Source organism: Mya arenaria, chromosome 5, assembly GCF_026914265.1.
Source record: "Mya arenaria isolate MELC-2E11 chromosome 5, ASM2691426v1".
NCBI lineage: Eukaryota > Metazoa > Mollusca > Bivalvia > Myida > Myidae > Mya > Mya arenaria.
This window is the reverse complement of record NC_069126.1, coordinates 28,627,353-28,643,864: the sequence shown is the minus strand read 5'-3', so window position 1 is coordinate 28,643,864 and position 16,512 is coordinate 28,627,353. Positions and strand designations below refer to the sequence as shown.

The 16,512-nt window shown below is 34.6% G+C and overlaps 1 pseudogene; it reads left to right on the top strand.

Moving 5' to 3' along the window:
• The first annotated feature begins 104 nt into the window (after positions 1-104).
• LOC128235596 (alpha-2C adrenergic receptor-like) lies at positions 105-14,807 on the top strand (annotated as a pseudogene).
• Positions 14,808-16,512: the final 1,705 nt, after the last annotated feature.

Genomic DNA, 16,512 nt, shown 5'->3' with positions numbered 1-16,512 from the left:
ATTAAAGCATTGCTCATATTTAAATGTTAATCGTGGCTTTAAAAAATTAAATATTAAACTTTTCTATTCATCTACTCGAGTTTCCAATTGCGAATTTTCTAAACATGGAGTATTTTGTAAGAATTTTGAAAGAGAAAGACATTGGTTATATTTTTACTTAGTCTGTATCAAGTTCTTCGAAACTGGCATATTTTATTTCATTGTGTATTTTTCTCAGCGAGATTTCTCTCCTGAAAACTTTTCCTGAATATTTCAAAACTTAAAGGCCTTTTATTAATATGAGTTTATTTTCGCACATGGATTTTAAAATATCTGTCTGGTTATGTCTGGTCATTTTTTAGTTATGATTGAAGCTTGGTTTGCAACGAAGCGGTTGACGATCACGACAACTTCATCATCACCATGGCTATGACACTAATTTGTTATTTTTTCTTTGAATTGTAAACGACTAGCTAAACACTGTTGCTCAATACCTGCTGCAGAAGGAAGTTATCCTGTCAAAGTCCAGAAGATTCAACGAAGACCTTGCTAAGATGCACAATGTTTAGGCTTAACCGACACTTTACGAATGATGGACAACGAAAAAACAACACAGCTCATACATACACCACATCAACATTTTGTTATCTTTAGTGTTCGGTTATCGTCAATGACATCTCACTAGGAGAGTTAGTTGAGTACGCAATCTGATACAGATCTGTGGAAGACGACTTCACAAATATGAGACCGACCTATTTACATTATTGCAAGAGATGTGTAAATTTTTAGGTACAGCCATGAAAGGCTCAATAAAATAAATTCATTAGTGGCCTAATCAAGTTAAGTTTATACATAAGATACGCTGCTTGGATACTGGCCGTTCGGACGCATCATGTGTGGTGTGTGGATCTACTTTGACTTTGCGATGACATTTGCGTCTGTGTTTACGTTAGTCACTATCTCCGTAGACCGCTTCTGGTGCGTCACATGGGCTATCAATTACAAAAAATATAACAACCGTTGCCGAACAGTAATGATACTCATTTTTATATGGTAAGGAAATTATCTCCAACTTTCCTAAAATTAAAAAACAAAAATGTATACATAATTCTACATGTCAACCATATAGTATATATTAATAGGTAATATGATATGAGTAGCAATTTATTTTTTTCGCGTTAATAACAACATTTTATGCATTGAGTGCAGCACATATTAAAATATATACATCAGATATAACAATTCTGTAACAATTTTTGTTTTCAATACGCTACTCTGTATATTCGTTTACTAGAATGTAATTAAAAAACGACAAAGGCTATTTTTTATCATGTTTACGTCGTTTAATAAATCCCGTTTCTGAGTGACCAATGTAATATCCTTAATACACTTGTATTTGATTGCTTTTGAAAGTGTATTGAATCTTTTTACCACCTGCTACCATAGTTTATATTTTTATTTCGTACTTTATATTAGCTTTTTATATCCAAACACTTATTCTTCAACTGTAAAATGATATGATACATTCGTAAATCTGGTTCGTATTCACGTATTCCTATCGTGTTTGTAACAATATTGGTTTTGATTTGTTCAGAATAACACATCATAGTAATCGTTACAATATGTTCATGTATACATCAAACTCCTGCATTGAGATAAAAATATTTTAAAAAAAATAGTAACTGTCACTGTAATTTCTCAGCATCGGTTTGAAATGTACTCTATTTTAAATAAACACTCCTTAAAAACTGCTACACTGAGGTTTATTGACTAACGGAACATGTGTCCGCCTTTTGCCAAATACATATATAGACTAATGACATAAATGACCACTCCCGTCCAAGATGTATAATGTGAATGGAAGATGTATCCGACTCACGCTGAAGAGACATTCGGTTACAACCTAACCAGAAACACATTGTAGCTTTCCTTAAGCTGGATAGGTAAACTTAACCATAATTGTAATGTCTACCTTAAACATATTGGCACATATATAAATGAATTGGTGTATTTCGAAATTAGTGTTATTGATTCATATATGTTCTGGTAGTCTTTGATATTCTTTCGACTGGTTAAACATGTTTGCTCAAATTAATAGCATACACATGAATGATACTTCGAGTCTGAAGTAACCCCATCATTGCCATTACTGGTCGTTTATGCATTAATCACATAATGTCATGCTTTAAAAAAATCCTTGTAATTATATATCATTTAAATGCCATAATCCGCTTCTCTGTGAGTGATTACAGAAGATTTCATTGATACTTGGATAATTCAGAATAAAAATCAATATTGATATTACAAGTTGCAGGAAGCCAAATGAGAAAGTTAAAGCGGCAAATTATTCCAAGAAACACTTCAAAAGCAACTGACATGAGTCGGTGGAATAACTATTCTTTTTAGATTGTTTGTCACAGATATCATTTCATATTTTTGATGATTCCTAGGAACAGGAAGCGCTTAAGCCGATGATAGGGGAGTAAACAGCGTTGAAATATATCATTACTGTAAATGGAATGTTTCACACAGTCCATATGTTGGATAAAGATTCTGCTTCCGAAAGGTTTTCATATAAAAATGTCAAGCTTAAGATTGTTTGAAATTGGTTTAATGGTAAACGCAACTTCGGTAATGTATGGTATTCTCCTACCAGATGAATTATTTGTGTCACTTTGGGAATATATTCAAATGATAAAGCCATGAACGCCGACTGCAATTTTAGTTTCTGGCGTATGTTTTTTACAAACTTTAACGTCCATGAATATTTTCCGAATATTTTATTTTAATTCTCGTACTCCTTTAATTCTTGAAGATATCATCCAAGCCGGTGTTAATAAATGCTATAATTTCCCATCTGTCAAGCGATAACACTTGACATCCTCATTTACAGGTGAGCGTTTTATCTGCTCGGAAGTGAACGATTATCTTTTGACACGAAAAACAATACAATAGAAAAGGTCTTTAAATAACTAAATCGAATGCCTTACGTTTTAGCTATGGATATTCTTCGATGAGAAATGTTTCATTAAGCGAAACGCATTGGATTTTTTTTTAATTATATCCTATTAATCCGGATCTAAGTAAAAGTTAAGCTAAGAAAAACGGTGGTACAAGTATCAAAATAATACGACCAGTTTAATGATTGGTTTCTGTTTAGCAAAATAAACAAGATAATTATACTTATTTCATGGAAATAATTGTGATATCATACTGTTAATATCTTTAGGTCGAATAATTTGAATACAACGTTAAAGAAGAACGACGCTTCAATCATTTGTAAGGCAACAATATACATGCAAATAATTCATAAAACATCCTGATTTCTATAAGCTGCAACCATCTTGGTTTCAGATTAAAAGTATTCATTTCTTTTAATTGCAATTATTTGAAAAAAACATATCGTACATTAAAGGTGTAAATAATCAGTTAACATCAAGTTTCATTTTAAACTAAGAGAGTTGTTTTAATACGCAGGTGGAAACAGTTGCCTTGGCAGCAAATTACCTTGTCATTTTATTCAAACGTATGCTTATAGAACGTATTTAATATGCCAAGTGTAATAAGACACGCCTTTGGAATGTTTGCGTGATGATATTAAAGTTATAAGTCTAATGGTGATATTTGCATAAGGTATTTAAGACTCTTCTTCTAGGAAGCTTTCAGGGATTCGTTGTAGTCACCTCATGCATTTACTTGTATGATCAATTAAGCCAGCCAATATGAAGCTTTTATTAATATTATTTCATTTTATTACATTTCATATAATATCGGGGGGTTTTCATGGCGCAGAGATATTGACTAAAGCGAACGTGCAATACAGATGAAAATGATAAAAATGTAATAAGTTCTAGAAGAGGGATCCCTCGAAAGCGGAAAATACATCTAACATATGAAGACATTCGTTTTGGTTTTAATGAGACCGTTCATTGACAGCAATATAAGGGTAAAAATAAAACTGTCAACGCCTCATAGCATCAGAATTAGTTGGTGTGTTTCAAATATATATATATAAAGAAAGTCATTACTTGTCTTATACGATTTTGTTCGATCATTTTTTGCAGGTTTTGTGTAGTTGCAGTATGGACACCACCCTTTATCGCCGACCGACTGCAACATAATGAGGACCATATCTGTATCTGGGAGCCTTCGGACAACCGCGAGTTTGTCATAATTGTGGCTATAATGGGACATTACATTCCCTGCCTGGTGATGGTGTTCTCCTATTTGAAAGTGCTCTACGTTATGCGATGCCAAGCATTAAAAGTCGCGGCAAACCGGGAGATTAGCCTTCAAACCCGAAGTAGCGTGTCTACGGTAAGAACTGATGTCAATCTTGCTAGGGCTAACGTGTTGCAAAATAGTGAATCAAGAGGTGATCGTACGATGACTGATAAAACCCCAAACAAGTATTTAAGTGTCAGTAGAAGTTCTCCGGGCGGAGCCTCTACGAGACAAAGTGGATTTGGCTCGAAAGGAAGATTGACAAAAACATCTAAAACTTACGACTCCCGGAGGAATCCATTCACGAAGGAGAATGGTGGGAATGTTCGAGACAGAAGGATTTTCATAACTCTGACTTACGTGCTGAGTAGCTATCTAATATGTTGGTTCCCGTTTTACATCGTCTTTGATACGTATGCATGGGCATTAGAGTTGGTCCCGGGAGATTTGTACACGTTCCTTTTTTGGATGACATACCTAAACTCGACCCTAAATCCGTTTATATACGCCTATACGAGAACATAATTTAGACAAGCCTTTATGAAGGTTGTGAGATGTATTTATCGATGTAGGCCATGACGGCTTGTTCTAAACACGTACATGTATCTGCTCACTGGCACTAGGTTTTAAAACTGGTGTTATTGAAATAAAAATGAAAATAAAAATAAATAAAAAATAAAAATAACGATGATACAATGTGAAAACAATATCGAAAAGATATTGTTGTTGTTTTCATAAATATACACTTTTTACTGTCTATGTTTATATTGTTACGACCCAGGTTATGACGTTTTGGGGGTTTGCTAGTGTAACAGGGTCCGTTGTGACCTTGCTTTCGATAAATCATCGGTGACTCAGATAAGCATGCGAACATAGATTCAAGATTTATTTACAGAATATCCAGGAGGCCATAGCCCATGTGGACAAATATATATATATATACAATATAGTGTTTTCCAGGTGATTCCATGCATACAAATAACAAAACTAGACAACCAAAAAAACACACAAAAAACAACAACATAAATATCAAATACACTGACGTCATTAGTTCAGTCAATCAAAAATATGTTATAATGCAATATATTAATTAAATTAACGTGTCAATAACGTTATATGTTTATTCACAGATAAGTTGAAATAAATACATGTACATATATACAATAGTTGTTCTATAATGAGAGTTGTGTTTGCAAAATATCTGCAACTCCCTATATCGGACAACCTATACAAAACGAAACTATAGGAAGCCTAAGGGAGATCACTTAAACTTTAAAATTCACTTTTGTAATAGTCATATCTGAATCAGGTAAGATTAGATAATGACTGTAAATGTAACAAAATTTAGAGAATCATTGTACATGAACACTGTTCGCAAATATTCAGTCTAGTAACATTACAGACAGAGAGTGTGTGTCGAAGTGAAAAGTTATATTTATTTAATACTTATACGGATTTAAGCAATCATGCGTACTTATTTTGTTTCAGGTAGAGATACTTCACCAGAAGTATTTGCATACATCATTTATGCAACTATCACTTTCGAATTTGTTTTACTAAATAATAAAAGCTGAACACTCACTTATGTAACGGTACTTCTATGTAAACTAGTAAAAAATTATAACTAACTACACAATACAAAACGTTACATGATAAACGGATAGATCGCAATACACGTGCAATAATTAGGACGCATACATGTCATCTTCCACTCTCGATCATAAGTCTATGTGCAGATACACGTAATCTTGATAAACTAAATCGAAACTTATTAATACTGCATGAGATTAAGTAAGGTTGGAGTTTAAAACATGCTATATTGTTATAAAAAAAGCTCTACTAGAGGCTTCTAATCTGTCATTCCAGTTTTGGATAAAATTATTATTTAGTCTCTGTTTGGAAGAGCCATACATCATAAAAACCGAGTGAACTCGACGGATCTCGTAATAACGAGCACCAACTTTTCTTATTAGGGTACCTTTCACAGTCATTCAATAAAGTAAGATATATTTTCTTATTAAACTTATTATCACTTGTACGTAATAACTTAACCCAATACTTCATAATATTACTGTATCTAATTGAACATATAAAACATCTTTATTCAACTGTAACGAACATATATATTTTATAGGTATTTAATGTCTTTGTTATCGATTTATTCCGAGCAGTCGGTATGTAACATCAGTAGTCCAAAACGTTCCTCCTAAATGGTAAAAACAGTTCTTAGCGTTTATCGTCACAGTGTCGCCTGTTGCGTTGGTAGGTCAAACGTATAGTTGACTGAAAAGGAAGCAATAGAACCCGTCCTGGCCTAAGCGGCTGATGTCGTACCTTGTTCCTTTATTTTCTTATGGTAAGTAAAGGTAGATTGGGCCGGTTGGTGAGTGGTATATTAGAGCAGATAAAATACGATGATTGAAATACACCAGATATAGTGAGGGTGGTAGACTGGAGTGCTGGAAAAACAGGTGTTTGGCAACTAATTTAAAAGATTATGTTGTAGGTAATAAGATTTAGTTGTCATTTACCTGGTTTGGTACAGGCACTTATAACGTTGAAAAACACTGTCATTGATTAAGTACTCCACTTATTTTATAATGTAGTATAATTATACCAGTTTTGGTATTAACACTAGTCCAACACGATGTGTTTGGAAGTTACAAGATTTGGTTATTACATTTTTACACTGTAAGGATTGTATTAACCAGATTTGGTATGGCTACTTAGTCTACACTATGTATGTGGAAGTTACCAGATTTGATCATTACACTTAAACAATGTTAGTATGGTACTTATTAGTTTTTGTATGGGTTCCTTGTACACACGAAGTATGCGGAAGTTACCAGATGTTGTTATAACACTTAAACACTGTAGGTGTGATATTCACCCAGATTTGGTTATAACACTTAAACACTGTTGGTTTGACATTGACCAGATTTGGTAATAACACTTAAACACTGTTGGTTTAACATTGACCAGATTTGGTTATAACACTTAAACACTGTTGGTTTGACATTGACCAGATTTGGTTATAACACTTAAACACTGTTGGTTTGACATTGACCAGATTTGGTAATAACAAGTGAACACTGTAAGTATGATATTTGCTAGATCTGGTAACGTTACTTTGTCTGGACGATGTAAGTGTAAGTTACCAGATTTGGTTATAAGACTTAAACATAGTAGGTTTTATATTTACAAAATTTAGTCATTACAATTAAATACTGTTAGAATGGTATTTACCAGATTTGGTTTGGGAACTTTGTCTGCAAGAAGTATGTGGTAGTTGCCAGGTTTGGTTTTAACACTTAAATAAATGTCAGTCAGTTGGTTTCGTCTTTAGAGATTTATACCAATATGGTATTCGCACGGGATTAGTACAAGGTAAGTGGTTAATGAAACCAAAATGTTGTTCGGTACAAAACTGGCACTGGAGATGGAGGGGTGCTGACCTAATACCAAATTGGTATTCTTTCAGAAGTGTTTACCTGAGCTGTAACTGGTTCAATGATGTTTTGATCTTAATGTTTACACTTCGGGTTGCACCGTTCAAATGAGCGTTTTGCCGCTCTTATATACTCACAAAATTATCCACAATCCTATACATTAGCGATACACAACAAGAGTCCGAGGTTCGCCGAATCAATCAATCATGTCTGAAGATAGCGTCTGACATTGAAATTTGTCAGATAAGTTTTATTTAATATTGGAACTTATTCAGAAGTGCTTTAATATGTTAATTTACGGATAGTTATTCAAAGCCGAATAAACCAAATAAAGCTGTAATTCGCTATGAAGTGTTGAGCATGTTTGTAAATCACGATGAGTTGGAGATTTGTTATGTGCTTGCTCTTCGATAGGCTTTCTGTGTCAAAGCGGATTCATGCTTCTGAAAGGATGGATATCAGTCTAACAAGTTTGGCTCTCTTATTCCATATCACTGTTATATTGTTTGAGACTGCTATAAAGCAATCTAAACTGAGTTAGTATAGTACACAGGTAAAGATCACACTTAGTATTGATTTTAGTGTATGAAACGTATTTTCCCTTAATAATTCTGTAAAAATTCCAATAACATTGAAATTTGTTTCATTCCAAGGGGGGCTCAGGTTTGTAACAATATAATATGCACTTTACTGTCCAGACAAGAGTTATTTGGACTGCAGTGTTGACCAGTTGAGCTATCCGATTCGATTGATTTGGTTCCTATGTCGATTTGTAGGTCTGAGAACTAATACAACAAATACGTTCTTGCACTCTATAATGCCCTGTTGCTCGTATATTTTACATTTTATATATTTTAGTTCATACAGTTTTTTTTTTCATTTACAATTGATGAAGATTCACAGAAGGATTGAGAATTATGTACGGATACAAGCTCACATCTCGAAGATTTTACCATAAAACAACTGCATACTTTCAGTGGGTATTAAGTTGTCTAATTGATATCGTATCTTAAAATTATCCAATCACATACACCGGTAGAATCAATGCTAAATGTGTTGTATCATGTTGTCTTGTTATAACTACTCGTGGTACATTGTAATCTATTAATTGTTTATGTAAAAGATACTTCACCCAGAACCCGAGGTATTAAAATGATATATGAGCGCTTCAACTCAGAAGGGCAGTTGGAGAAGATCTGTTTTGTATCGTGTTGTTCCATGACTAGCGTTTGTATGAGTGGATAGCGTTGTAATTTATACGTATGATGTTTATTGCACGGTTAATCTGCATATACGTGTTACCGCTCTGATAGTATAGTATTTGATTTAAAGACGCCACAAAGAAAACACTATACAACATGGTCCATAAAATAATATAGACGGTCATTATACTCGTAGTACTGTACCCTGTCGAGTATTCTAAATGCTATAGAACCTAAGTTGTTCAAATGTTATTTGTGTTGGACATAATCTGGCTTAAAATAGATGGAGTACATTATTCTGTCAATTGTTTTTCTTACGGTAAGAATTTTAATGATTTTAAGAGTACACTATTCCTTTTATAAATATAAAAACCTGCGCCATACACACAGCTACTTGTAATTGTAAGTTAGCGTGCTATCACCACAGCACTCGTTCAAAAGACCGAGCAGTCACGCAAAAAATCGTTTAAATATTGAACTGATGATTAAAATACGCCACTCTTAAGATGGATAAATAGATAAAAAATTATCAGAATTTTGAAAAAAATGTATGTTTTATCCCCGAGGGCATTTATATTGCTCCGTGTTCACAGCGATTTTAACATGTCAAAACAGTTTTGAAATCTGACGTCTGCAGTCACAACGTGTCTACATCCCTAGTGTACTTAAAGGAACAATTATTGATCCTCGTCTAAAAGTTGAATCACACATTTAAGTCGAAATGCGCTCATAGACGAATACCTTAATATCTTTATGTCATTTCGTGTTTTTCTCGACATGAAACATGTCACGAAACGTCGCGACACTTAAGTTAAGAAATACTGTGTTATAGAAAGCCAACAGTGTTTCTTTATTCTATCAGAAAGTTAATTTATGGGTACGACTGTGGCCGAATTTGTTTCTTTTATTAATACTATGGAAATTTTAGGGGAAAGACCATGAGCTAAACATGTAACAGTGATTATGTTGTATGGCAAAAGGTTTAGGCCAAGCTACATGCATTCAACGCACAAAACAACACAACGGACCACACAAAACACACAAGATCACAATCTCGCCCTACTCCGTGCCAACAAAAGTACCAATAAATTGTTTTAAAATCGTTGAAAATGAAATAAATCTAGTTTATATAATGATAAATGTGAACGTCGATCGGGAATCATTAAGCAAATATTCAGGAAAAATGGCCTCAATGTATAACTGTCTTGAGGAGGGAGCATAATATGTTTCAGCTCTGTACAAACATTGTTAAAACGTTATACAAAGAGAAAATAAAAACAGGAGGTATAAGTCAATGCATTATTTAATGCATTGTTTTAAATTGTTACACATACATACATTCTGTCCGAGAGGAGCGTCCACTCATAAAGTTCAAACGTAAACTTGCGCCGACATGTTCAAAATTGTTATTTAAGTGTGTTTCATTTATTGAGTTATGTTTCAGGTAAACTACGTCCGGAGCCATTCTTTGATAGGTGCTTTCAAGATATGTATAACCAACTTAAAAGGAAATGCCATATGTTTTGAGTTTGAATCTATCTTCATACAAATTCATTTTATGACAAAAGTATGGCAACGTTTTCAGACTATTCATTTTAACTGTCAACAAGTTTGCCTCAAAGACAATTATAACAAAGTATCGTGTTTTAGTTATAGTATAACCATGTACAAACTATTTTTGACATACATGCGAAACAACATTTCATTGGTTACATGAAGTGTACCAATCACACAATTATAAATAAATATAAACCCTATGCAGTACACATATTTCATAAAAATCCGAGTTACCATATAGCAACTTTATGTGTATTCGCATTAATACAACATGCTGTACAAAAATAATGTATCGTTTATTAATTCATTCGGCGTCCAAATATTTAAAGCAACCCTGTTTAAAGTAATAAGTAATATTGTCATAGGATTTTTGTTTCACTTTAAAGATTTTATGATAATTAGGTGCCGCACTTCCGGAACTTATCGATGTCGTGCCTAGACTAGTCCAATCCAATTGGTTAGCCAAAGGGCGCCGGGTGTAATCGCCACGACCTTCTTAACCAGAATATATTTGTTTTATCTAATCTTTTGTTCTCCATATTCTCAAAACCATGGAATACATTAATCTTAAAAACTGCTTTATCAATATGTTGTTACTGATAACATAATTGCTTCAGTGCCTCCTTTATCGTTTGTAATCTACAAGCGTAAGTTTGTTTTCTTCGGAAATAGTAAAAATAGCTGCCGATCTATGACGTCGATACATAGCTTATATACGGATACGTAAGAGAAGACTTTACTTCGAAACAATACTTGTATATGAATTATGGTCACGCTAAAGCTTAATTGCAGGCAAATTTGTGGTCGCGTGATGTTTATGAGGTGGAAAAGAGCATGACAAATTTATTAAGACTTGTCCAACGTACATTGTTTATAACATCGTTGTTATATATAAAAAGATAATTATAGGGAGTTTATGAAATACTAACAACAGGGAGTTTCAGACACATTTTATTTAAGAGATATGAGCTTAATGGAGTTTGAGACATACATGTTATAATTACAGGGAGTTTCAGAAACATTTAGTACATTGCTTTAAGAGATATGAGCTTATTGGACATAATAATTACATGGAGTTGAAGACATATAAACTACACGCTGTTTAAGACATACTTATTACAGGGAGTTGAAGGAATATACTACTTTTGTAACGACATATAAACTACAGGTCTTACATTTCTGTAGTTTATACGTGTTAATCACCCTGTAGTTCATATGTGTGAAACTACCTGTAATAAATGTGTCTTAAACAGCTGTACGTGAGGTGTTGTAGCCTGTCCCTCTGCCTTTTTAACAACACAAGCGCTCCTATTGTTTTAGCAAATGTGACGAAGGAACATCAGCGAAATTGTCGTATACAGGAATTTTTCACAAAAAGTTCGTCAATTAGTTATTGAAAAATAATACCATGGTTATCCCTAACATTCTTTACAGGCATTTGTGTTAATCGTACATGGTCGGAAATTTATGTTTGTATAATTTTGTTTAATCTAAATAATTGTCGGTGTTAATACAATTTCACTAGCCAAGCACCCTCGAGGAAACTATTATTATTTATATTCTTTAATAAAACAGATAACTTATAGTTGTGGCTCCTGATTTTTCGCTTTTAAAGAATCTTCTGTCGCCGGCGTTTTCTTTCGTCTTTCCGATAACACCACACACCCGACGGCTTTCACAACGATAATTTAAATCGCATTCGACCGCAAAACGACTGCGATATTCATGGAGGAAACGTTTCTTTACCGATGGATTGTGACGTAGGCATTTGAATATGTTATGTTGGTTTCAGTAACGAACTATTTATTGACTGTCATATCCAATGTATTGAATGGACACGAGGATTGACTGAGACTGTTGTTTATTGCCTGCCATTGCCGTGGACTTTAAATGGACACGAGGTCGCCTTTTTACTACCATTTTAAGGGCCATTGTATGGAAAATGCTAAACTGAGTAAAGCACACCTAGCCTTTACCTAAGCAGTATTCTTTTTGTGAATATATATCAAGATAAAGAAAAAATATATGGTGACCAACATTTCTACGAAGTTTCATGTGAAAAGCAACCAAAATACTATGATGAACGGTATTCTTAGATATGATAAACACAAATAACGACGTACTTATGGTGAAATTTACGTACTCTTTGCTTACACAATGACGTTTTGTATATACATACAAGTATAACTTCTTCTTCTTTTTCTGTCGTCCTTAAAATTTATTGAAAAAGTATTTTTTTTTCTATTTTTAACATCAGAGAGCAAAGGCTTTAATAAGACCATGTGAATAATCGTCCAAAATAACAAGCAAAGGGTCTGCTTTCGACTGTGTTAAAACACGTAATGCAAGTTGTAATGAAGGATAAATAACCATCAATATCAAAACAGATTTTCACCAACTTGGACCTTTGAACAAGATGAAAAAAGCATTCACGTCAAAACAAATTGTGTTTTTTCTCAGTGCAAGGACAGTTATTGTGACCAGTTAAGGAAAAAAATCTTGTTTATTTAACTCCCTTTATCTCACTACCACACACAATTATTATTTATTTTCCCTCAATAGTGTTTCCATATTTTTAATAAGCTGTTCAAACGTTTTATTGTAAAGTAGATATTTTGTTGTTCTTTCAAAACTAAACAAAACTCGTATATGACCTACTACAACAATTCAGACGTAGTTGATGGGTTCAAGTCCATAAGGCGTAAATTGATTAAGCAGTCATTTAAGTAGGTGGTAATGATGACACATGGTGAGAAACTAATTAATGATTTGTCTGAAAAAGCGAAACGTGAATAACGACCAGATAAGCTCATAGTCAAATACTATTATTATAGACCGCTGTATGCTACATTGATAACATCGTTATTTAGCATTTTGATAAATATAGAGGCAACTGCGTGGTTGTAAGGGCACCATGTGAAATCGTGTTTCACTGACTGCTACAAAGCAGTTACCCCATTAATTGTTCAGTTATTTCAACGCATAAATGATCTGTTTGTGTTCTTCGATCATGTTGGGTCTTTCTTTCAGTCTCGTTTGCTCCATTGCCTCTAAACTTTTTTTTTAATATTTTCCTACTGGGCTTGTTCCAATATTTTGCATTGTATTATTACAGTATATTGCATGCAATGATATTAAATGAATTATATGTCGGGACACTTGTCAGCTTGAGTACTAGTTTATCACAAAAACAGCATTCACCGGTACGTATTTAAACAATATAAAAACTGAGGTGTTCCGCAAGTAGTTCTTGAATTTAAACTAAGTTATATTGCTGCTTTGAAAATTAGACTAACAAATATTGCAAATGAATAACTTACATAATATGTCATATGTCTTAAATAATGTTGAATTTATAGTTTTCGGTTACTTTGATGTCTGGAAACGTTGGGAATTCATCATTATAGAGCTTGCTGTTAAGACCGGATGAAAGAAAACCATCTAATGAAAAACAGAAATGGGAAAACCTTATTGATCAGAAGGGTTTTGTAACTTCACCCTGCTTTACTTTTAAACAACACGAAGAATCGGATATTGCTGACTTATTAAACACGGTTTAATTTCATCATTTGTCGGAAAAGCTATTATGTTGCGTTTGTGGTCTGGTTGTGGTATTTGTCCATGTGTATGTGGTAATCGTACGCATATGTCTCTGGTTCACTGTCGTTTGTATTAGTCCTGCAGTTTAAATAAGGAGTTTTGACTACTGGGCTTGTCCCTTGATTTTTATCTTATTATTCATGTGACAAGAACATTTCGATTAATTACAGAAATAATACATCAAGCGTTCACCCAACGGTTTTAATGCACTTTCTATAAAGCTTTGGTTTCTCGTATAAACAAATGAGCACAAGCATTGAATAAATACTATCTAAGGCAGGCGCTGATGGTTATAGAATTTGGGAAATTGTCAATGATCAGTCCCAATTAATCCGAAAATGCTAGTGTGAAACACGTTTAAGCAAAATATAGAGTAGTAGTAGTAAAATAATTTGAGGCAGGCGCTGACTGTGTTGCCAATGAAAAACCAAGTTTCATACTTTTGTAGAGTAGTAGTAGAGAAGTAGTAGAAGCAGCAGCAGCAGCACCAATACAAGCAGCAGCACCACCACCAGCACCAGCACCAGTACCAGCAGCAGCACCAACAGCACCAGCTGGACAAACAGGAGCAGCAGCACCAGCAACACCACCAGCACCAGCAGCAGTAACTGCAGAATCAGCAGCAGCACAAGTATCAGTAGCAACCCCAGCAGTAGAAGTAGCACTAGCAGCAGCAGCAGCAGCACCAGCAGCAGAACCAGCAACAGCAGCACCAGCACTAGCAGCAGAACGAGCAGCGGCAGCACCTGAAGCACAAGCAGCAGAGCACCAGCACCACCAACAGCAGCAGCAGTAGCAGCAGTAGCAGTAGTAGTAGCAGCAGTAGTAGAAGAAGCTGTAGCAGCAGTCGCAGCCGAAAGGTAGCAGCAGCAGCAGTAGCAGCACCAGCAGCAGTAGGAGCAGCAGAAGCACTAGAAGCAGTAGCAGCAGTTGCAGCAGTAGCAGCATAAGCTGAAACATCAGAAGCATCAGCAGCACCAGCTACAACAGTAGCAGCACCAGCAGCAGGCGGCAGTAGCAATAGTAGCAGTAGTAGCGGTTTTAGCGGAAAAGCGGCAATAGCGGCAGTAGCAGCAGCAGCAGCAGTAGCAGCAGTAGTATTAGTGTAAGTAGTAAAAGTAATAGTCGTAGTAGTTGAAGTAGTAGTAGTAGTAGTAGTAGTAGTAGTAGTAGTAGTAGTAGTAGTAGTAGTAGTAGAAGTAGTAGTAGTAGTAGTAGTAGTAGTAGTAGTAGTAGTAGTAGTAGTAGTAGTAGTAGTAGTAGTAGTAGTAGTAGTAGTAGTAGTAGAAGTAGTAGTAGTAGTAGTAGTAGTAGTAGTAGTATTAGTAGTAGTAGTAGTAGTAGTAGTAGTAGTAGTAGTAGTAGTAGTAGTAGTAGTAGTAGTAGTAGTAGTAGTAGTAGTAGTAGTAGAAGTAGTATTAAATAATTGTTTGCTTTGCGCGGTAATTTATATAATTATCATCATTTAACGGACAGACGGACAGACAGACAGACAGACAGACAGACAGACAGTTTGTCAGACTGTCTGTCAGATAGACAGACAGACAAATAGACGGACGGACGGTCGAGTTTATTTTCGCAAACATGTACAAAACAGTTTCTTGAAAAACATCATGTGTCATACGTACATTATTTTTGTTTGAGCAAGTTAACTATAACTTCAGGAAATGATATGTATGATGATTTGTTTTCAGTCTATATTATTGTAAGTATTTAAGCACAGTCACTTGCTTTAACAAGTGCTTAAACAAGTGTGTACGTATTGAAACAATGCACCGTGGTCCTTGAGGTACTTAATATTTGACGGTCAGCCTTTACTAATTGGAGGCACTCTCAATATTAGCTTCCGCATTAAGGTAATGTGAGCAACCATAACATCAAGGGCCCGATATTTAAATTCATATTAAAAGAAATTTTCTTTAAAAAGTCATATGTATTTATTTATGTTTTATTAAGTGCAGTTTTGATTTAAGCATATGTTTCTACTTTGGCATAGAGGTGACATTCTCAACACTTTACCTATAGTGTGGCCACAACTAAGTAACTTGAGGCCACAACTTAGTAAGTTGATGCCGAAACGTAGTAACTTGTTGGTATCTAGTCCTGATGGAAGCAATAGGAAGAAGAAAGAGGATTTGATACTGTCATGGTGGCGAGTCATGGTTTTGGACATGGATGATAAACGCAAACCTAACGCTCATTTCATTCGCCAAACACCGTTGTCACATAGTTCTGTAAACCATGATTACGTCCAGAATGATCGATCACGTTGTCAACAAAGTCACACACACAGCGAGCGTCACTGTACTCTCTTTGTCTTAACGTTGCCGATCTTCGTACTCTGTGCAAAAAACTTAGACTTATTTGAATTCTTTGACTTTTCCTCAAAACGGTTACAATATAAGCATGACAAAGGCCTCCTAAAAGTAATCTGATATAAGACTTTCCATGTCCTCGTCACACTGATGAATGGTATAGTTCATCTACGAACTGCTACGATA